The sequence below is a fragment of the Macaca nemestrina genome, chromosome 11, assembly GCF_043159975.1.
Source record: "Macaca nemestrina isolate mMacNem1 chromosome 11, mMacNem.hap1, whole genome shotgun sequence".
NCBI lineage: Eukaryota > Metazoa > Chordata > Mammalia > Primates > Cercopithecidae > Macaca > Macaca nemestrina.
The window spans coordinates 48,982,398-49,005,097 of NC_092135.1; the positions used below are offsets into that span (position 1 = coordinate 48,982,398).

At 38.9% G+C, this 22,700-nt stretch overlaps 1 protein-coding gene across 19 annotated transcripts in view; it reads right to left on the reverse strand.

The window, feature by feature from the left end:
- Positions 1 to 22,700, reverse strand: part of LOC105492672 (uncharacterized) — a 232,880-nt gene that overhangs the window by 142,606 nt on the left and 67,574 nt on the right. For 7 of the 19 annotated variants that reach the window (XR_011609772.1, XM_071072726.1, XM_071072728.1 and 4 more), the window contains 4 exons: positions 12,524 to 12,613; positions 10,172 to 10,276; positions 7,393 to 7,567; positions 4,679 to 4,809 (listed from right to left, as the gene is read on the reverse strand). The exons of 5 other annotated variants lie outside the window; for them this stretch is intronic. The gene's annotated coding sequence lies outside the window, so the exon portion shown is untranslated. Of the gene's footprint in view, positions 1 to 430; positions 518 to 4,678; positions 4,810 to 7,392; positions 7,568 to 10,171; positions 10,277 to 10,659; positions 10,778 to 12,523; positions 12,614 to 22,700 lie in introns of those variants that run through there. 7 more of the 19 variants (XM_071072733.1, XM_071072727.1, XM_071072725.1 and 4 more) reach the window with 6 other exon arrangements.

Consider the following 22,700-nt stretch of genomic DNA (forward strand, 5'->3'; position numbering starts at 1 on the left):
ATACGAAGAAACAGGTAAAAAGAACTTCTACCTTGACCATTTGATTCCTCACATTACATTTGGTAAAATTATGTCGCACTTTTCCAGTGTAGAGGGGAATTGTTAAGGTGAGCGTTTTTTACTCATCACCACCTTCTTCAAGGAAGAGATTTAAAAGGCATAATATGTGGAGTCCAATCTTTTGGGAGAGACAGGACCTAACTTGAGACAGTTAATTGACAATGATAGGTAGAGTTACCTAAATGACAAATGAATGACACAAATGAAATAACGCTAAAGGAATTGGGGAAGGGGAGGTACATGGTTTGGGCAGGAAAGGTAGATCAGAAAGAAGTGGCAATGAGCTGAGCTTTAGAAAAGTTTGAGATAGAACTAAATGGAGAGGCAACATAATACAATTTTTAAGAGTATGAATTCTGGAAAAATCTACCTGGCTGTGAATCCCAACTCTGCTGTGTAATAGCTGTGTGGTCTTAAACAACTTGTTTAACATTGCTGAGCTTTAATTTTCTCTCTTGTAAAAATAGGATTAAATAGTATCTGCCGTCTTAAGCGGATGCCAGGTTAAATTTAATTAAAACATGTAAAGGACTTAGATCAACGTTTAGCACAGAGTTGCTATTGTTGCTATATAACAAATAAGAGAGGAGTTCAGAAGACATTCCAAGAAAGGGAAATATCCCAGCAAATTAACAAAATATATTTAATCACATGATTACATTGAAATGAAAAGCTCATGACAGCGCCAGCATCAGAAAGTTTTCCCATTTGTTCCTCATACTGGTGAACTGACAATTTCAAAACGTAAGTACGTAAGTGGTGAGATTTCACTTAAATAAAGAATTACCCATATCTGTGTTGGAAATTTTGATTATTTGTCTAAAATGTAAAGAGTGGAAGCATATGTCATTAATTTTAAAAAAGGCAGTTCACATATTTTTTTAATGACTTCAGTCAGACATGAAGACCCAGGTGCATTAGAGGCAGGCATTGGTGCAACACTAGAAAATAAGAAAATAAGGTGCCAAACAGTCCACATGATTTAGAACTCATTTCTCCAGTCACTATGAATGCAAATGTCTCATTTACATAAAATCCACTCATATAGATGCTAATCGGGAGCAAAGGAGAGGCTACCACTTTTCCTATCTAGCATCAGAAACAGGAAATCAGAATTCAAATTATTCCCACTGGAAATAGTGATAGGATCTTTCAAATTGTTATGTTGATCAGCTTTAATATTTTGATATTCAAGAAGTATCTATTGAATAAAGAGTACTTACGGAGTGTTAACCATGACCCAGGCATTGTCCTAAATGTTTTTAATGCATTTTTCATATAATTTTTTACAACAACCCTAATTAGAATGTTCCATTATTATTCCTTCTTTTGCTGATAAAGAACTGAGGCTGAGAGAGGTTAGGAAAGTTGCCTTGTATCCCAAAGTAAGTGTATCTATCTGATTTTAAAGCACATGCTTCCTCCTCAACGTTAAAATGTTTAATCTAACTCCATCGGCACCCACATCTCACCTGCATCTGCCCTGTTCTACTCCCATTTCCAGAAACAGAGCATCCAGAGAGAGGCTCCTTTTCCTTTAAGCCAGGCAGAAATTTATGCAAGGGAGAAATATGGAAGGAATAAGTATGGTGCTAGGGACTATGACAGAATTGTCCACCTGACTGCAAAGGAGAAAGCCCAATACTTACACGCCATTGCATGCCATTCTGTTTTAATCAGTCAACAGTAGCAACAATCTAATTGAGGAATTGAATTGCCACATTAGGTAGGAGAAGACAAACTGCTTAAGTAGTTGTTTTTAGCAAATATTGAAGACAGTTTCAAAGGCCCAAGGCGAGGAAATAAGATTTGTGCATTTACAGCTAGATGCATCTGATAATTTCTCATAACGTCAGAGTTCTTAAAATGTTTTATTTCCGGCAATCTGTAGGAGTAAGACATTAGAGCCAAGTGAATCAGCCTAGAACCTTGCTGCTGATTCTCTGATTTTGAGAGCAATATTTATTTTCCTTTTGAGAAGATTGTTTTAGGATCTTGCATCTGCTTCTATGCCATTCAGTGGGCAGCTGCTTCTCCCTGTTTCCTCCCACACCGACCAAGGTGTCTCCACTCTGCCAGGAACTCCCACGCCCCACCTCCATGAGTTCTTACACCCACTCTGCTGTGCAAAGCTCCCTCGGAGGGGTCCGTTAATATTGCATCTCTTAATTCCAATCACCACCCATATCACAAAATACAGGGTAAGCTCACTCTACAAAAGAGTTGGGGGTAAAGTCATGTACAGTAGGACATGACTAAAACCTTTAGTTAAATATAGTTATTCCAGAGTTCATGGGAAAAGTGAAAAAATAAAATAAAAATTTACAAAGTAAGCCCTTCTCAGGTGAGTCCCATGAAGACACATCCAGGTTAGTCTCTTTTGTTCCCCCGTCTTCTCTCTTCTGAGATAGACTCTTTCTACAAACCTTTAAATCACAGGCCTATATCCACCTTTTAGGAGCAACCTACTGCCTGACCCCAAGAGTTTATTTTACTTTAGGATTAAGCCATAAGACACCTGCAGTAGTGGAGTCCCAAATCCACATCTAGCCATGAATAACAACACAGTGGAGGACAGGCGGCAGGGAGGTGAAGTACTAGTTTCCCCCACAGGTCCAGCTGACTCTCTCATTCTTCCTGGTTATCCAGCAGAGAAGCATTGGATTGACACATTCACCGCAATTTTCTGCCAATAGTATCAGAGAATTTTCAGAAAATTGCAATCTCAATTCATATTAAGGAAGATAAATATTTCCTTAAATATAACATGTACTGACTTTTTTCTTCAAAATGTGTCATTTCTCACAGATTCATTCTCCTTCTTCTCATGCCCAGGAAAAGCAACACCTTTTATGCCACTGAGCCAGCTGCCCCCGATAACCATCATCTGGTTACATCAAAGCCTGGTTTCAGCATCTAAAAGTCCCTTTTCTTTCCCTCAAACTTGATCAGATTCCTGGACATAGCATCCCTCATACTTGTCTCTGTAAACAGAAGGATCAAGTGAAAGCTCACCATTGTCTTGTTTACAGTAACTGTTCTGTCATCAAGAGAGAGGTGCTACCACCTTCATTTGAAGTCAGAAGAAATGTTATTTAATACAAATAGAAACCAAATAAAAAATTTTTAACATACTTTCATTCTGAATCTGTGGCCTTTTTGGGGAAAGTCCATGCATTAGTTCTATACGTTTTGTAAAATATTTAATGCTTGTTGGTTCCATTGTTCTAGGCAACACCTACTCGGGTTCTATATTTTGTGTGTAGCTCCTGGACAAGGCTGTTGTATTTATACGCTATCCAGTGGTAGGTGTTCTGTAAGTTGCTCTGTATTAGAGTAGTCTGAAGAGTGCCATATATAGTTCTGCTCTTCAGAGTTCAGAGTCCCTGCTCCCTTATCTCTTCCCTGTCTTCTCTTTCTCTGACTTCCCTTATTCCTTTTTTCTATCCCTTCCCTTTTCTGTCCATATATTTTCTTCCCAGGATATCTGAGAACTAAGGATCAGAAGCAGATCTGAAGCATCAATAATGAGCAGTTCCAAATTATAGGAAACTAAAATTGAATACTATGTCTTCCCACGTTCTTAAAAGTCAATGCATGTGAAGCAATATTTAGAGCCTGAAATTGATTTAATATCTGAGAAACATGTTTAAAAATCCATAGATGGGAAGATTAAGGAAAGCCTGACAGAAATTAAAAAGTACTCCCTTTATTCAGTGGTTCCTAACAGAAGGGCAGAGGGAATAATTTGAAAGACATGGATTCAACCCTGCACAATTCCAATGGTAACTGACAAGACAGAAATGATTATCTAAACTAGGGGTAAGGAAATTATGGCGTACAGGCCAAATGCAGCACGCTGTCTTTTTGTATTGATAAGGTTTTATTGAAACACAGCCATGTCCATTCATTTGCGTGTTGTTCCTAGCTGCTTTTGCACTGCAGTGGCCAAGTAGTTGCTGCAGAGACCTTGTAATCCATAAAGCCTTAAAGATTTACTCTCTGGCCCTTTACAGAAAAACTATTGTAATATTTGGAAAACATGTGACTAATATGTTAATATGAACAGAAACAAGATCTCTAAAAGTATATTTGTCAATCAAGTTTGTACCTTGCATTGTCTTTGTTTTTTGAAGTTGGTGCTGCTGTTGTGATTGTTAGGACATGCATGTTTATGTCCTCAAGAGCTTATCAGTAGTTAAAAAGATGTTCAGAGTCTTTTTCACACATTAGACACATAAAATTTGGCCTTTGGCTTAGTCATTGTCAAGTCTATCAGCAAAACCTCATATAGGCTTCTTAGAGACTTTTCTTAGTGCTGCTTTTGATTGCTAAAAACCATGACGTTCCAACAACTTAAAGGCATTCATGTGATGGTTAAGAATACAAAGCCAAACTTCATTCCTTCAAACTCTGATTCTACAACTAATAGCTTTGCCTGTTGTCTGTAACAGTGGGGATAATAATAGTACCCATCTCACAGATAAAGGTGTTTAGAATAGTGCTGGGCAATATGTACACTCTGTCAATATTAGCAGTAATCATTACTATTTGAAGGTATACTACTCAGTTCTGAAACATGCGTTGTGTCTTCCAAGGGAGCAGTTATTCACTTTACCTTATAATTCTACAATTGATTGTGTGGTCCACATGAGGTATCATGATAAGCATGGCCGTGTCATAGAATTAATTCATTAGTCAATCAGTATTTACGGAGCATCCACCCCATGCAGAACAAGATATTAGAAACTGTGGGGATTTAAAGTAAACATGATACAGTCTTGTTCCTGGTAGAATTACTAGCATTGATATCTGGAGGAACTGACCTATCTACCCACAACACAAGCAAATAGACGAGAGACGGTGATTAGACTCTGGCATTCTTACAGTTAAAAAGGGAAAGGGAAATGAGAACATCTTTAATAAGGAATAAGGCATGGAGATGCAATGTAATTAGTCTGTACCACTCAAGTTACTGTTTATAAAAATTCAGATGGAAAAGAAAGCTCTGCCAAACTTGTGTTGATCATGGAAGAAAGGCTTCATGGACAGGGAGAAATATGAGTTGATGTGAATAGGTAGAGACAGCAAGGGAGGTCTTGCTGAGCAAAGGCTCACAAGGTGGTTTGTTCATGGAATGGGCAGTGAATAGATCACACTGACTGGATATGAGGTGCAGTGGCCAGGGGCCATACGTGAGATGTAAACTTGACCTCCAATCTAATGGCATGAATCAAAGAAGGAAATGAATGAAGACATAGAGGGGCCCACTGTGGGCTTGGCATAGAAATTGCCAGCCTCTTACGTTTCCAAACCATGGGCATTGGTTTGATGTTATGTCCTGCATTTAACAGTTGTGCAGCTCTTGGCTGAGTCTTGAATGTAATTCTGACTGTGGAGACAGGAAAGGAGGTTGGGGACAGGTCAGTTTAACATTAATATTGAGTAGGATAATGAAGTGAGATGTTAGATTCCCAACAATTTATCAGATGGTTTGGGGGAGGATCAAATAAAATCGATGAGGAAGCTAATAGGCCACGGTTGAGGTGTAAAGTGGGAAGCGTGTGATGTGGAGATAGATAGGAAAGACTTGCAGAGTGAGAACAGAAAAGGTTTATTACAGACTAGTCACAGGAAATGAAGGAGGGAGATGGGATAAATTACAGATGGCATAAGGGCAGCCCCAGATTACTTTAGGAGTAATGGTGCCCCTGGCCACCATTGGAGAGTGGCAAGGAGAACAGACTCTGCCTTGTTGCTTTTAGTTCGCTGCAGGTATAGGGTGGAAATCAATTGTCAGAAAAAATGGCTTAACAAACATCACATATAAATGTATGCCAGATTCATTTTGGGGTGGGCTTCAAAAAAAAATGGCCATAGCTCTGGTCATAGCTTATAACATCCATACCTCATTAGCTAGAAAATATTTCCTATAAAATTGAAACTACAATCTGTATGTGGGGAGCTGACTCAGCACCAAGCTGTCCCTTTGGCAGCAATCTGGGAAGAACCACCCACTGTGGCAAGAGTGAGTGCCTCTCACACTGCGTGTCTGGTTTAAAAAAAGTTAGTGCCTAAACACAGTGCTCAGCCACCACGCTCTTCCCAAAATTTCTTGTGTGAACAGCCCACCACTCCACAGTCCTAGCCCTCATAGGTCTCTAGAACAGAAGAGGAGGACTTATATACCCAGTGGAGTGATCATAGGATGAAGAAAAAGGTGGGAGTATGTGTCTAAAATTTACCAACTTACAGTAGATCCCACTCTTTCCATTTAAACAGTCTCTTTTAAATAAACAGTCTTTCAGATTTCTTTCTTTCTCTGACACTCCCAAGATGCAGAACTTCAAGCCCCTTGAAAACTCAAGGTGTTAAGATACTCCCAAGATGACATCTGGCTATTTGGAGGGGCTAACAGATGTGAGGTGGCAGGAAGGGGACCCAAGATCTACGCAGTTGGTTTCTTTAGATGGCCTTAGGACTCTATGGCCATGTGGTCATGTGGAGGCCTGGTCCCTTTAATGCAGTATAAGGGAGCTAGCTAGGTAGAGATGCATTGCCCCCATCTACATCCAAGAAGTTAAGATTACCATTTTCCTGCCTTGTGGGCTCCACTGCATTAGGGTCACTGATGCCCAATGAACAGGGCAGAGTAATGGCAGCCTCAATGCTCCACCAATGGCAGGGCCCACTGCCTCAGCACTGCCCACCAGTAGGCACAGAAGCACGCAGCTGACTACCCAGAATCCAGGGAAGTGAGTCTGAGCTAGAAATAGAGGAGAAAATAACTGCTGATATTCATAAGCTCATTTGAACCATACTTCCTGAGTACTTATTAAAAATATATGTATTGGGTTGAGTTTTCAAGGGGCTTGAAGTTCTGCAATGTCATTTGGGGATAAAAGTCAGTACAGTATACAAGTTATGTAAATATTCAAACTGTGCATTATCGTGACTGTAGGCAGAGTCTCATTCTGTCGCCATAGTCAGCAGCTTTAAGAGAAGAGACTGCTCTTAGCCTCTGCTTAACAAGCACCCACTGACCCAGCCCTATACTCTACCTTCTTAGGGCTACTTCTTAGCTCAGCTGTCTTCCACTTCAGCACCTAAGTTCTGGTATCCAGAATCAGTTTTTGAGGGAGAAGGGCCAGTCCCCTTACACTCTCCTTATATACATTTTAAATGTGTTTTAAACTTCAAAGGTTTAACCAGATTATGATAACAATAATGGCTAACATTTGTTGAATTCTTACATTATACTCAGCACATTTACTTATGCAATACACATAGCAACATTTGGAGGTTTTTAAAATTTAAACTTTCTGCCCCCACCTTTTCATGAAGATGCAGGCACAGTGAGGTTACCTTGTTTGCTGTAGGTCACATATCCAGTAAAGTGTCAGAATTAGAACACAAACCCAGGCATTACACTTCCAGAACTATGCTCTTAATCAGAGGTAGATGATATAGATTGATAGATAATAGATGATAGATACTGGCATGGTATCTGGAAAATTAGAGGAAAGCAATATTAAAAGTAGAATCTCAGACCTTTATATGTGGAAGGTATTACAGAGCCCATCTAATCCAGTAGTTTTCAAACAAGACTAAATCCCCGCTAGGGAGCAGACTCCAGGGATGTCATAGAGATTGAGGGAAAAAGAACAAGCAAACCAGCAGGGCTCAGAGCTCCTCCTTTCCTGCTATAACTTGTAATTCTGTATTTATCTGTTTTACATTTAGAGATTCTGTGTAAGCATCTTTTTGTAGAAAGAATTATGCTGCTAAAAATAATCTGAGAATCACTGTTATCTATCCCAACACTCTCATCAAGAAAATGGGAAAACTGAGACCCAGGATCATCTGAATCACACAAGAAGGTTACAGCAAAGTTGAACCAAGCACTCACCCTCCTAACTCATTGTGGAAAATATAGAATACCCACAGGTTACTTTCAGCATTCTTGTCAGGCCAGATGACCTACAGGTCACGTGTGGCAGACTTCCAAATTAACCCGCCTGAAGGAGGTCTTGGGATATATGGCTTACATCCTGTCCTTGAGTAAAGAATCTTATCTGAGTCCCTCAAATCTTATTGTGAGTTCCTCCAACTGTTGATGTACTGATAAGTACATAATCTGCTGACATTGAAAAGCACACTGACTTATTTCTGATTCATGAAGTTTTAAGGATTGTCTTGCACATAGAACATTTTGGCCTATATGTTGTAATCTATAGCCAATGACTGTAACTTCTGTATTTTACTCTCCTACTGAAAAGAACAACTTTGGTATGAGGAGTCCCCTACTCTTCTCCTAAACTTTCCTGTAAAAGCCTTCTGTTTTAGTCTAGTCTTGCACTGCTATAAAGAAATACCTGAGACTGAGTAATTTATAAAGACAAGAGGTTTATAGAGGCAGAAATACCATTTAATCCAGCAATTCCATAATTGGGTTTATACCCAAAGGAATATAAATCATTCTATTATAAAGACACATGCACACATATGTTTATTGCAGCACTATTCACAATAGCAAAGACATAGACTCCATCCAAATGCCCATCAATGATAGACTGGATAAAGAAAATGTGGTACATATACATCATGGAATACTATGCAGCCACAAAAAGGAATGAGATCATGTCCTTGGTGGGGACATGGATGGAGCTGGAAGCCATTATCCTCAGCAAACTAATGCAGGAACAGAAAACCAAACACATAGATACTAAAATACACACACACATACAGAAAACCAAACACCATATGTTCTTGCTTATAAGTAGGAGCTGAATGAGACACAAGGACACATGGTGAGGGGAGCAGCACACAGTGGGGCCTGTCAGAGGGTTGGGGAGGTGGGGGAGGGAGAGCATCAGGAAGAATAGCTAATGGATGCTGAGCTTAATACCTAGGTGATGGGATGATCTGTGCAGCAAACCACCATGGCATACATTTACCTTGTAACAAACCTGCACGTTCTGTATATGTACCCCTGAACTTAAAATAAAAGTTGGAAATCAAAGAAAAAAACAGATTTAATTGCACTAACAGTTCTGCAGACTCTACAGACTTCTGCTTCTAGGGAGGCCTCAGGAAACTTACAGTCATGGCGGAAGGTAAAGAGGAAGCAAGCATATCTTCACATGGCCAGAGCAGGAGAAAGAGAGAGGGAAGGGGGAGATGCTTCACCCCTTCAAACAACCAGATCTCATGAGAACTCTTTCACGAGAACAGCAAGAGGGAAGTCCAACCCCATGATTCATTCACCTCCCATAAGGCCCCTATTCCAAACTGGAGATTACAATTGAACATGAGATTTGGGTGGGGACACAGAGCCAAACCACATTAGCTTCCAACTTGTAACAGACTCTGGAACACGCCCAACTTTGTTGATGTGTCTTTCCAGGTCCATCCTCACATTTGGTTTCCAGTAAAACTTTATCAGATTTTTTCTGCCTCAAAAGCCTTCATTTTGGCCAACAGGCAGCTATTGTTGATGAAACTGACACTTGATTTTCATAGATTAGGGGAAGGGTGAAGCTTGCGAGGTTCTGACAAATGACAATCCTTCAATATTAAGGTAAATGTGATTCAGAAAAAAAAAAAATTGTAAAGGCTTCTTATTCTGTCACTTGCCACCTGCCTCTTGGTTAGGAGTTGTTCCTGTGGTTTATTTGAGTTCTTTACTCACATAAGAGAACTATCTGTTAGTGCTGTGTCTGATGCTGTGAGCCAAAACTGCTGAACAGAGAACAAGGGCTTCATAAGCAATCCTTATCCAAGGTCAGCTGTGTCCTTTTAAGTATCAAAGAAGCATTGCTTTGCTGTCAGAGAATTCCTAAGGTTTATATAAGGATGAAGTACAAATGTTTTGCTGCAAGGAGCACATGAAGGCAATACCATCCGCTTGACTGTTTAGATCATTCAAAACAAAAGGTGTACCTTGACAGAAGCAACTTACAGGCTCAGAAACCTGAGGTTATTGTTCCAGACCCATCTTGTGAAACGAAGGTTGTTTCACAAGAACAGATGTACATGATTAATCAAACACATAGATACTAAAATACACACACACATACACACACAGCACAGTGCCCATTTATTAACTCACAATGAGAAATTCTGCAACCAAATAGATGGCATTGTTCATATCCACAAAGTATTGCTTTCCTTCTCATTAAGCAAGTGATGCACGTAGCAGGTGATCAATATACATCTATTGAATTAATGAGGGGAATCAAATTATAAGCAGAATGTTAAGTTATTGAATTACAGTGAGAAATGCAATTCTCCAAGAGAGTGGATGATCATACCGTCCCAATCAGCACATTCATTTACCATCAACAAATGGCTTGTATTGGAAACCAGGTTACCAGAAGGCTGGGGAGAAACTGTGGAATCAGAGTTAAGGGGGACAGTATCTTAAGAAATGACTCTCAAAAAGGGACAGTTAAAGCCTGTTCATCTAACATTGAATTAGATATTCCAAGGAAAACACAATGATTGAGTCCACTAGCCAGGACTCCTCTTTCCGTGGTGAGTTGGATGGCGCATGCCCACACCTGCCTCTAATTCCCATTCTGTAATTTTATCTCTCACCAGATTCATAGCAGTCTCACCAGCCTGAAGATGGTTCTAACTCTTTTTCCTTGTGTTGCCCAGCTCTGCTGTGATCCATAAGGCACTGCTTTTAAAATTTAAACTTTCATAAACTGTCTTATTTCCTTTTTTGTGTGGAGGAAGGAAAGAGGAAGACATGAAACATGTTTTAGCCTCTTGGTAACCACAACTCAAATTACATAAAATGAATCATTTCTTATTTTAGTAATTCTGTAAGTTTAGAAGTCCATACAGAGAGAATGTTTATGCTTGACAAAGTAATATAAAGCATCATTTATGAGAGAATTGCTAATATCTATCACATTTAGACTGGTATTATGAATAATTATGAGTCAATTACATTTTCCAACTCTGTACTGAAAGTATGTTTTTAGATCCCTATCAAGCTGATGCTATTTAAAGCATTTAATTTATTGATATATTAAGCATGTATAATAAATGCTATGCCAACAAACATAAAGACAGACTCACCAATATTTTATCAGACAAAATAGATCGCTTCTAATAATTTCACATCACATCTTGCTTCCACTAAAACTCAGTCATCCATCCTTCAGTTTCAAACCTACTGCTCCATCCTAAGTACAGCATGAGTTCAAATAGGTGTATCTTATAGCACATCCTCCCATCCTCTGTTTTAGCAAACTTCTACTAGCTTTGTTGGGTGTCCCTATTCTGAATTTAAAGACCTTACATCAAGAACATGTATCTTCTTCTCTTCCTATAATAGTCAGAAATATAACGAAAATGTCACAAAGGAAACAGAGAGTCCAGGAGATGGACAAAGAAACAAAACTCCCCAATGGATGCAAAAGGGTCAAGGCCAGTGAAACTCTATCTGAAATTACCAGCTCTGGGAATTTTCCAAAAACAAATGAAAGCTTACATAGAGCATGCATTCCAGGGATTATGAACTCATTTTGGCTTATGCTCTTTAGAAAGGTCTACAGCTGCATTCAAAATATATCCAGCTCATCTGTAGGCCTGGGGACTGACATGAAGCCAAGCGCCCCAGCTGGGACACGCAGGCAGGAATCAATTTAAGCCTTTCTGGCAGGACGTGAGGTGGTTTGCTATAATGAATGTTAAGGAGGGAAACCAAACCATGGAGAATTGGGTGTTTATCTTTCCTGCGTATTAAAGAGATGATAAATTGATGGATGAAAGCATATAGGAGATTCTCGGAAAGCTATTGTTCATGCTGGGTAGGGGCTATGTCGGTTTCACCATGAAGACTTAATAAAAATAAATCAGGGTTTGAGGGTTAGGGAAGTCCCAACCATGCTGTTGAGAGGAGAAAGATCACCTGGGGCTTCAAGCCCCGACTTAATAGAAAAGACAAGGCATTCATTTGTAGACACCTCAACATCAGTAAAGTAATAAAGCTCCCAAAGTTCTTAGAATTCTACATTTTTATTAATAACCACTGCCAAGGGAGCTAGTAACTATATTAGAGAACCATATTTCAAAAGTAAAAATGATACAGGAGAGGAATATTTAAAGCCTGAAATCAATTTTATAAGTACCAAGTGAAGTGATCTATAAATATAGTTATAATCCAAGATGTGCCTATTTGGGTTACGAGAATTCAAATTTATGAAGCATTTCATGTAATATCTCCTCCTTTGGCTTCTGAGGCATTTTTTCCCATTAATAGAAACCAATTTGGATTTTCTTTACCTCCGTGCCACATGCAGTCATCTTTGCAGATGTAGTTAGCTCGAATAGCATTAAATTATCCTCTCAGGAAACTCATGGTATGCTCATTTATAGCAGCAGAAATAACCTCAGGAATCATGCCATTTATGACGTCAACTTGTCTACTTAGTATGATGTCACTCACGTTGTTTCACTGCATTCCTTTGTCTTTGAATCGTTTATTGTTGTTACATTTTTACTTGCTTTGCAATACAGTTTGAACTGTGCTATTGTCCTACAATAGTAAAAGAATATTAATATATAATTTGGGGGCATTGACAATATGTGGTGTACTGTGCTAAATATTTTGCACATATTAATTTACTAATCCTCACTCAATCCTAAGAGGTGGGTACTATTATTATCCCATTTTTCTGATGAGGGATCTGAGGCACAGATTAATTAAGCAATCTTAATTAATCTTGGAACTACAGAGGTGGTAAGTGGCAGAACTACATCTGAATGTAGTACCTAGTATACTGTGATAAGGGCTGTAAAATTGCTCAACAAGAGCAAGTAAACAGCTGCTTTCTAATTAGCGAAGGGATAACACCTTGTCAGGGGCTATCATAACTTATTTTAACAGCTATTAAAATAATTGTGCCCAATTTAATGGGATATTATCTTGTTTTAGTGTAAGTGAATGCCAGTTTGAGGGCTTAAAAACACATGACTTAACAAAACATGTACAGGATCTGAATACTGAAAACTAGACAATGTTGATGAAAAAAAAAAAAAGAAAACCTAAATAGAGAGACATAGCATTCATATGTTAGAAAATTCTACCTAGTGGAGTTATGAAGTAGCCCCAAACAGACCTATAGATTTAGCAGAATTTCTATCAAAATCTCAGCAAAGATTTATAGACATAATTTATTCTAAAATTCATATGAAAAGGCAAAAAAAATCTAGAATAGCTAAAACAATTTTGAAAAAGGTGAATAAAGTTAAAGGAGTCACTCTAACCAATGCTGCGGCTCATTGCATAACTGCAGTAATCAAGACAGCACTGGTGGAGGGAAAGACACGTGATCAATGGAACAGAACAAAGAAGCAGAAATGACCCACAGATGTATGTCCGAGTGATTTTTAACAAAAGTGCAAAAGCAATTCAATGGAGGGAGGGTAGCCTTTTCAACAAACAGTATTGGAACAATTGGACTTCCATAGCAGAATTTAAAAAGGAAAGGAAAAAAAAAAGAAAGAAGCTACACTTAAATTTGATACCTTAAAAAAATCAACACAAAATAGATCACAAACTTAAATATGAAATGTAAAACTATAAAACTTTTAGGAAAAAATCTTCAAGATCCAGAGCTAGGCAAAGTGTTCACAGACTTGAAATCAGTAATGCAATTCATAAAAGGAAAAATAGATAGATTGTACTTAATTACAATTAAAAACATTTGCTCTGCAGAAGACCCTGTTAAGAGGATAAAAATATAAGCTAGAGATGGAGAGTAAACATTTACAAATTATGCATCAAAGGACTAGTATTTAGAATATAAAAAGAACTCTCAAAACTCAATGGTAAAAAAAAAGAAATAATTCAGATCAATAGGAAAAAAAAATATTTTTTAGACACAAAAGGAATAAAAGACCAAAAATTGTTTTAAAAAAGCACACAGTCCAATTGAAAGATTGACAAAAGACATAAACATTTCATTGAAGAGGATATATAAATGGTAAATAAATACGCAAAACTATATTCAACATCATTAGCAATTAGAAAAATGTATATTAAAACTAAAATGTTAAAAATGGTTAAAAAAAATTAAAGAATGTTAACACCAAATGTGAGCAAGGATGCAGAGAAACTGGATCATTCTTGCATTGCTGATGGGAAAGTAAAATGATACAGCCACTCTGAAAAAATATTTGACAGTTTCCTACAAAATTAAAAATTAAATATGCACTTGTCGTATGATTTGGCAATTGCACTCTTATTTATTCCAGAGACATGAAAGTGTTCACCAAAGAATAATCTGTACATAAATGTTCACAGCAGCTTTATTCATAATATACAAAACCCAGAAATAATCCAAATGTCCTTCAGTGGCTAAACAGTGATATATCCATACTATGAAATAGTAGATAGTAATAAAAAGGAATAAAATATTGACAGATAAAACAATTTGGATAGATCTCAAGGAAATTATTCTGGAAAAACAAAGCCAGTCTCAAAAACAGTTACATTCTGTATGATTCCATTTATTTAACGTTCTTGAAATAACAAACTTATAGAAATGGAAAACAGATTCGTGGTTGCCAGGGGCTAGGTTTGGTAGGGAAGGTGGTGGGTATGGCTATGAGGAACAACCAGAGGGAGACTCGTGGTAGCAGAAGAACCTTGTAGCTGGATTATGGTGTTTGTCACACAAACCTACACGTGATAAAATTGCATACAACTACACACAGACACACACACACACACATGCAGGTACATAGATTGTACCAATGTTGATTTCCTGGTTTTGATGGTTATGCAAAAATATTACCATTGGGGGAAACTTAGTGAAGGGTACCCAGGAACTCCCTGTCCCTGTACATTTTTTGGGGACTTCTTGTGAGTCTATAATTCTTTAAAAACAAAAAGTTAAAACAAAACATGAAATTATTCCCTATTTCAATTATTTGTAATTACATTTTTGATTTATGATTTATTCCTTCAAGAATTTTTTCAGGAATAAATTACACTTGCAAAACAGGAGAAGGCTGTTCAGATAAAACACTATCCTTTCGTTTTAAGCAGAATGCTTCCTAGAGGGGTTTGGAATAAGAAGCAATGTACATTACATCCTGGGTTCCCTGCTCTGAAGAACGCATGCCAACTCCCAACATTTTGATACCAAAAAACTAGGTTCTAATAACATCAGGGACAAACTTGAGAGCATAAGTCAGCAAAAGACAACATTCAGACTGACAAATTTATGCATTATGGTTTTTGCTGAAATCAAAAACAAGTATTATAAACTTTATAGCAAATTTAAACATGATTTTTTAACAAACAAAAAATGTACCATATGCAAAAATTTGCATTTAAGCTACATGGCCCTTTATTGGTGTATGTATAGATATCTATACTATATATCTCTACCTATCTGGCTGTTTTTATTTGGCGTATTCCAACATGATTTCTTAGACCATCAGGCTCTCACCATTAGGAAGTGGTGGCGGCTTGGGATGGAAAAGCATCTCAAGAGTTTATCAAAAAGGAGTTGAGGCTGAGCATGGTGGCTCACGCCGATAATCCCAGCACTTTGGAAGTCTGAGGCGGGCAGATCACGAGGTCAGGAGTTCGAGACCAGCATGACCAACATGGTGAAACCCCGTCTCTACTAAAAATACAAAAAATTAGCCAAGTGTGGTGGCAGGCACCTGTAATCCCAGCTACTTGGGAGGCTGAGGCAAGAGAATCGCTTGAACTCGGAAGGTGGAGGTTGCAGTGAGCCGAGACCACGCCGCTGCACTCCAGCCTGGGTGACAGAGTGAGACACCATCTCAAAAATAAAGACAAAAGAAAAAGGAGTTGAAAATGACTCCTGTATGGATTCTGTGCTTTTAATAAACATCATTTGAAAGATTTAACAGTAGATGAGTAGAAATATATAGATCACATTTACCTATCTTTCAAGTTCATATGAATATAAAAGTTGAGGGAAATTTCTTTGGCAAATCTCAGAACATTTTCTCAATGATTTAGTGTATGTATAAACATCAAAATGTGTCTAGGTTTTTCAACTAAAACCTTTCTATGGTGCATATTTATAGTTTTATAGGATGGTTTCAATGTTCATAATAATTTGAAAATTACACATTCAAATCAGAGATTGCTTAGCTCTCCCATAAAATAATAAAAGATGTCTGCTAAAACACTGTATAAAAAACAGCTTGTTCCTGGAGCTAGCTAAGGAAGTAGGTGAGGGTTCTATGATTCCAGTTAACAAACATTTCACGCCGATGCATGACTCGATGTAGTCTAGGCTGGTTTGCAATGTCCAGCATTCATTCTGTTTCTTTGTCACAAAATCCAAAGCTCTGCACCATATGGTGTCATTTTTGAAATGTTAATCTGAGCGGAGCTTGTGATGCCAGTTAGGTTTCCAGCTGGTCTCTGTATTGGCTATTTCACAGACATTAGCCCTGTTTTGAATTAAACTAAATTACGGAATAAAATGAGATATTGTCATGCAAAGTCAGGCAATATTATTTGACATCTGCACCATCTCTGAGAGCTTTATTGAGTGGCTATTTTTAAATGTAAACTAAGAAAGAAAGAATACATAAACAACTTAAGACTAGATAACATATTAATGTAGCATCTTAGGAGATAATAACAATACTTGAAGAATGACCTCCATCCACACCCTATGTCTATTTAGGCCAGAGAGAAGGAAGTAAATAGCTTTTTCTAAGACATTTACAGACCGAATGCATCAGTTTTGCCTGGCTAAGGAAACGGCCATTAAGATGTATGTGGATCAGAAATGCACATGTTCACTTTTTATTTTTTCACCTTCCTATCATTTCCTAAAGACACTTATTTGAAAGTAGAGAGATGGATAAAAGGAATTCACTCTGCTTTGCATAATAATTTAGCATACTAAATCCACTGGAAGAGAGGAATCTTGCTGATAACTACACAGGGTTGGCAGTTGGTGTGGCTAAACATTTCTCATTCTCCTGTAGCTTTACTGTCCCCTGCCTGAGAATCAGAATTTGTCCATGGCAGATGTGTATCTGTGTGTCTCCTGTGTGGATGAGGGTGTATCCATGGACACTGTTACTCACAGGAAAATCAGAAACAAAAATTCGTATCTGTAACTTACACTGGAGATAGACCTTGAAAAGGACTAGACTTGCAATGCCTAAATTCCTCCCCACCATCCCTCTCTCAAAAGTTTTCTGCAAGACTTGGGAAATCAAGGGTCATTAAAAACTATTCTGCTGTAGCTACAGAGCCTAATTCTACCCCAAATCCCAGGACTTGTTGCAAGGCTTTGCTTTGAGGATAGAGATGGATCCAGTGTGTGCACAACCCCGTGGGTCAGGTGGTTTCCTGTGGAGTCAGTCCAGGTTTGCCCAAGGAGATCTGAAGAGAGACTGTCACAGAGGAGGGGAGACCTGAGATCGTGTGAGCAAGGGCAGGAATCGGATGTGTCCTAGAGAGGACCACCTGTGAAAGCTTTAACTTCTTGAAAGCTTTCCTTTTGAATTTTTTTCCTTTCGACAGTTCTAAGTATCTTTGCATGTAAGTTCCCTTTAATAGAGCCCCAACCCTTCAGTGACCTCTGGCCTACCCATTCAACTGGATATTCCAGTGGTGCAGAAGAAAGGAAGGACAGGGGTGAAATGTACCTCACATTTGCCCCTAGCCACTTCTTCCCTCTTTCTTACCCTACATCCATGCCTCATCAAGGAGGCCCGCACTCCCGAGTTCCAGGGCCCCAGCTGATAACTGAAGAGAAGTGATTAGAGACTGTGTTATGGAGTGAATGTTTGTGCCCTCCTCAAAACTCATGTGTTGAAACCCTAACCCTCAATGTGACAGTATTAGGTGGTCGACCTTTGGAAGGTGATTAGGTCAGGAGGCTGGGACTTTCATGATGAGATTGTAGAAGGGAAAGAGTTTCCTTACAAAGAATCTTATAGTCTGGGAACAGTGGCTCACGCTTGTAATCTCAACACTGTGGGACGCTGAGGCAGGCGGATCACTGGAGCCCAGGAGTTCCAGACCAGCCTGGGCAACGTGGTGAAACTCCATCTCCAATAAAACTACAAAATTTAGCCAGCTGTGGTGGCACACACCTGTAGTCCCAGATACTCGGGAGGCTGAGATGGGAGGATTGCTTCAGCCTGGGAGGCAGAGGTTGCAGTGAGCTGAGATAGTGCCACTGCACTCCAGCCTGGATGACAGAGTGAAACTCTGTCTCAAAAAAACAAACAAACAAAAAAAAAAAAAACAGAATCTTATGATCTTATGAGGATGTCCTTATAAGAAGAGAAAGAGATATTCTCTCTCTCTCTCTCTCTCTCTCTCTCTCTCTCTCTCTCTCTCTCTCTATCTATCTCTCTCTTCCTAGGAGAGCCACCCAGGAAAGCATGCACATAGAAAAGGCCATATGAACACACAGAAAAGGCCATATGAACACACAGCTAGAAGGCAGCTGTCTGTAAGCCAGGAAGGCAGCCCTCACCAAAAACGGAATCTGCCAGCACATTGGTCTTGGACAGACTTCCCAACCTCCAGAATCATGAGAAATAAATATCTATTAAATGTCTATTAAATAATTAAGCCCATCTAGTCTCTGGTACTTTGTTACAGCAGCCCAAGCTAAAACAGATTGCAACTCAGATAAGAAACAGAGATGAAATAATCAGGGTCTGATTTCATACAACTTTCTTTTCCAGAGTGAGTTCATGTTCTTTGCAGGGACATGGATGAAGCTGGAAACCATCATTGTCAGCAAACTAACACAGGAACAGAAAACCAAATACTGCATGTTCTCACTCATAAGTGGGAGTTGAACAATGAGAACACGTGGACACAGGGAGGGGAACACCACACACTGGGGCCTATTGGAGAGTGGGGGGCAAGGGGAGGGAGAGCATTAGGGAAAATAGCTAATGCATGTGGGGCTTAAAACCTAGATGAGGGGTTGATAGGCGCAGCAAACCACCATGGTACTTTTATACCTACGTAACAAACCTGCACATTCTGCACATGCATCCCAGAACTTAAAGTAAAATAAAAATAAAATAATAAAATTAAATATAAGAAAAATAACTTTTTTCTTTTCCAAGTACCCTACAAGGATGGTGATCCCAAAAGCTGTGCAAAACCAACTCTTATGTTAGACTACATGACATTTATTATTTTCCAAGTGCCAGCTGTCTTGACCACTTTACTTGCATTATATTTGAACAACAATGCTGTAAGGTAAATGCAGTCACTTTCCTTGTTTTACAGATGAACGAGGAGAGACTCGATTAATTAACTTGCCCACTATCAGAGAAATGGAAAGCAGTGAAAACTGCTTTGAAAACAGGTGGTTTGACTCCAAAGTCTATGTACCAACCACTATCCTAATCCAGCCATTTTCTGACTTTCCTTGAGTTAATAACTCAATTCTTTTGTACTTTTATGCTCCACATTTTTTCCCAGAAGCTTAAACTTTCCAAAACTCTACTTCTTGCTTTGACCCTATCATTTTCTGCTCAAGAAGTTTGTTGGCCCCTTCTTCTGTGAAAGACTCTCAGCCCAGAAAGACTTAAGGGTAGGTCTGGGCAGAGTACTTGTCATTAACTAGTATCGTCCTTTCAAGAATCTACTTTTCTCAGATGGTATGGTAGTCTGTATTCCTTTTTCCAAACCCATATTTGGTTCCCCTCTATGTGGAAGGATGGCATTTCTCCACCCTACTGCACTCACACAGGGCCCTGTGATTTGCTTTGGTCAATAAAATGTGAGCAGAAGCGACATGTGTCTCTTCCAGACAGAAGTTTTAAGAGCCAGCACCTACTTTGCTATGGGCTATTTTTTCTTTGTCTGAGCAACTGGAAATATTCCATTGGAAGCTACTCCATCTTCCTGGGTCCTAGGCTGAAAATGACATGAGGCAGAACCTCAGCCAAGCCACTATAGATATGGAGCATACTGAGTAAGAGACAAATCTTTGTTGTTGTTGGTCACTGAAATGTTGGGGTCCTTTGTTACGGCAGCAACACCTAACCTAACTGACTGATACAAGTGGATAATCTGTATTTCTAAAGCTGCCTCCTGCAGCTGTGAAGCCCCATCTCATTGTGCCTCTGCTTCTACTTCAGAGTTTGATTTATCCTCCAGGGATATTTACCAATGTCTGTAAACATTTTTGGTTGTCACAAGTGGGGCATGCTACTAACACCTGGCTAGGGAATGCTGGCAAATATCCTACAATGAGCAGAACAGTCCCCCACAACAAAGAATTATCCAGCCTAAAATGGCAATATTGCCAAAGTTAGGTCTACACTAACCACCAAAATGATCCAACTTATTGATGTATCATTAGGAGTGATTTATTTTCAAGGAAATAGAATGCCCAAGTAGTCTCAATAGCTTAAAAAAATAGTTAATTTTGTTTGAGCCAACCACATCAAATCCATTTCATCAAGAAAGCCAAAGCTTGTCCATACACCCCTCAGAAGATCCTCCCTTAGGTCCCATTGGCCAAAGCTTCTCCACTTAGCATCCCAAGCACCAAAGGAAGCCAGGACTGTGCATATTTAGCTTTCCCAGTCTTTATAGTAGAAAAGGCAAGAGGAAAAATGACTAAGAATCAGTCTTTAGAGAGCAATCTTACAGTATCTGTCTTTCTCTGGTTTTAGGCTGTAGACCAGTTACACTGACTTGTGTCATGAGTAAGGAAGGGGGAAGATGACATGTAAAACTGTTTTGAGATCTATGCTCAGTGTTCCATAGACAGCTTTGTGAAGTGGGATGAAAAGAAGCTCCTCCTTCTCCTTCCAGTGTCCCTTCCAGGCATTCCAGTGAGTCATCCTCCTGTTTCAAGCTCATGCCCAAACTGAAGCACCTGTCCTGTGGTCTTCACAGCCTGCCACAACCTGTAGAACCACATGAAGACAGGTTTTCCCAGCATGGCCTCGTGTGAATTCTAGGATGTGAAGGCAATTGACTAGCTAGGAGTCAGGCATTCTTGGACAGTAGTGTGGGAAGCTAGCAGAAAGACAAGAACAGTGACCTTTGGCCTAAAAAGTCCTAAATTTTGGCAATGGCTTTGTCTTTCATCTCAACTCTCACCACACCTCCACATCAGACTAGTTAGTCCTTCTGAGGGTTTGCAATCTATGACTCAGTTAATAGGGGCAATATGTGCCCAGGAGGACTTCTAATAGAAAATGCATCCATATGGAAATGCAATCCAAAAGCATCAAGGAGCACAGATGATGCATTATGATAACCTTAGTTCATTCAGTAAGTCAGCAAAAGTGTGTGTCACAGTAAATTAGAAATGACTAAACACTAGCCTTTTTGCCCATTTTAAGTAATATTCCTTAATGACCTTAAATGAAACAGAAAATTAAAAATCTGTGAGATGAAGAGAAGAGCAAATTGAAATACATACTCAGATACAGTATGAAAGCAGCAAAAAGTTAATAGTTATTTCTATGTTTAGTGCACTGATGGAAAAACAGAGCTGTCATAATTGTTTTACAATGTTACAATGTGAGTGCTATTCTTAATGTACTTTTCATTCAAAGGCCAAGAGATAAAAAAAGGTAATATATAGGAAAATGACTCAGTGTGTAGGCTAGATCAGAAGTTGGTGCATTATATACTTAACTTCTTCCAGGTTTTATTATTATAGTGATTCCTTATTCAGGAATAGAACTCTTAGATACTAGCCCCTAAATGAATGGAGAGCCGTATGCCACACAGCTTGGAAATTGGAAAATGATTTGGATGTCATGATTTCTAAGCCTATGTGTTAGCACTTAAAACCTCTCAGAATTAACTTATATATCAAAGCTGACCCAGTGAAATGAAAACACCAAGAGATCATCACACCGTTCTTGGGGATAGGAGGCTTCTTTGGTGTTGTAAACAAGAAAAACAAAAGCACTGAATCTGGGATCAGAAAATGCACTTCAATCTTTGCCTCCACCATGTATTTACTAGATATGACGCTATGGGCAGGACTTTACATCTCTCTAAACTTCAGTTTCCTCCAAAATCTACGTAAGTTATCTGCTACTGAATAACAATTTACCCCCAAAACTTCGCAGCTTAAAACAACAATAAAAATTTATTATCTCACATAGTTTATGTGGGAGAGTTCAGAGGCAACCTACCTGGATGGTCCTAACTCAGGGTCTCTAGCGAGCTTTTGAGATGCTGACCACAGCAGTGTTCATTTTAAGACGTGACTGGCCCTGGAGAATCCTGTTCCAAGATGCTTACTTATATGGCTTGTAAATTAGTACTGATTATAGGACCACTCACTACATGGACTGTCCTCAGGCCTGTTTGAGCTTCCTTACAACATGGAAGCTGGCTTCCTCCAGAGGAATAAGCATAAAATGACTTTTTAAATCATAACACTCTTTACAATTATTACAAGTGTTTCATCCTAATTCCATCACGTGATCAAGAATGTACACTTGGTAACAGGGTTGGTCAAGAAATCTATGTGTATGTCCATATATATATGTGCTTTTTAACTGACTTTTTAATCAAAAGTATGCATGTACATGGTTTTAAAACTCAGATAGTGAATAGTGCCATCAGGTTTACAGAAAAAAAAAGTCAGGCACATACCCTA